At 48.7% G+C, this 937-nt stretch overlaps 3 non-coding genes across 3 annotated transcripts; all 3 read right to left on the reverse strand.

Annotated features, from left to right (window-relative positions):
* Positions 1–80: 80 nt before the first annotated feature.
* Pmar_PMAR024223 lies at positions 81–153 on the reverse strand. The gene has a single exon. It is a non-coding gene; the product is annotated as a tRNA-Arg (tRNA).
* A 300-nt stretch (positions 154–453) lies between these two features.
* Pmar_PMAR024224 lies at positions 454–526 on the reverse strand. The gene has a single exon. It is a non-coding gene; the product is annotated as a tRNA-Arg (tRNA).
* A 293-nt stretch (positions 527–819) lies between these two features.
* Pmar_PMAR024225 lies at positions 820–892 on the reverse strand. The gene has a single exon. It is a non-coding gene; the product is annotated as a tRNA-Arg (tRNA).
* Positions 893–937: the final 45 nt, after the last annotated feature.

The following is a 937-nucleotide window of genomic DNA, read 5'->3' on the forward strand; positions in this document are numbered from 1 at the left end:
CGACGAGTCACAAGGGTGTACAATCACATCGACATCTGTACGGCCAGTGGCATCCGTATATGGCACTTTCGGCTTGAAGACGATCTCGGTGGGACTCGAACCCACAATCTTTGATTCCGAAGACCAACGCCTTATCCATTAGGCCACGAGACCAACGAGTTTGAGATTTATCCCACTATCTCGTCACTATGCGCAACACTGACTTAACGGCACACATGAGTTCGCATCCGACACGCTGAATAGATCACAAAACTCTTGCTCCTCATAGAGGGGCCCCCATTACATAGTGTTCTAAATGAGGTCAATTCATTGGAGATCGTTCGTTGGCAGACCAACAATCTTCTTGTACCCTTAGCCTCAGCATGTATCCCGACGAGTCACAAGGGTATACAATCAACATCGACATCTGTACGGCCAGTGGCATCCGTATATGGGCGCTTCCCGGCGTGAAGACGATCTCGATGGGACTCGAACTCATAGTCTTTAGTTCCGAAGACCAATGCCTTATCCATTAGGCCACGAGACCAGTAAATTTCAGATTTGTCCCACCATCTCTGCGGCCCATTGACTTCATGGCACACATGGTTTCCCATCTGACACGCTGAATAGATCGCAAAACTCTCGCTCCTCATAGAGGGGCCTCCAATACATAGTGTTCTCAAAGGGGTCAATTCATTGGAGATCGCTTGTTGGCAAACCAACGATCTTCTTGTACCGTTAGCTTCAGCATGTATTCCGACGAGTCACAAGGGTGTACAATCAACATCGACATCTGTACAGCCAGTGGCATCCGTATATGGACACTTTTCGGCTTGAAGACGATCTCGGTCGAACTCGAACCCACAATCTTTGGTTCCGAAGACCAACGCCTTATCCATTAGGCCACGAGACCAACGAGTTTGAGATTTATCCCACTATCTCGTCACCATGCGCAACA

This window comes from Perkinsus marinus (genome assembly GCF_000006405.1).
Source record: "Perkinsus marinus ATCC 50983 genomic scaffold scf_1104296931846, whole genome shotgun sequence".
Lineage (NCBI taxonomy): Eukaryota > Perkinsozoa > Perkinsida > Perkinsidae > Perkinsus > Perkinsus marinus.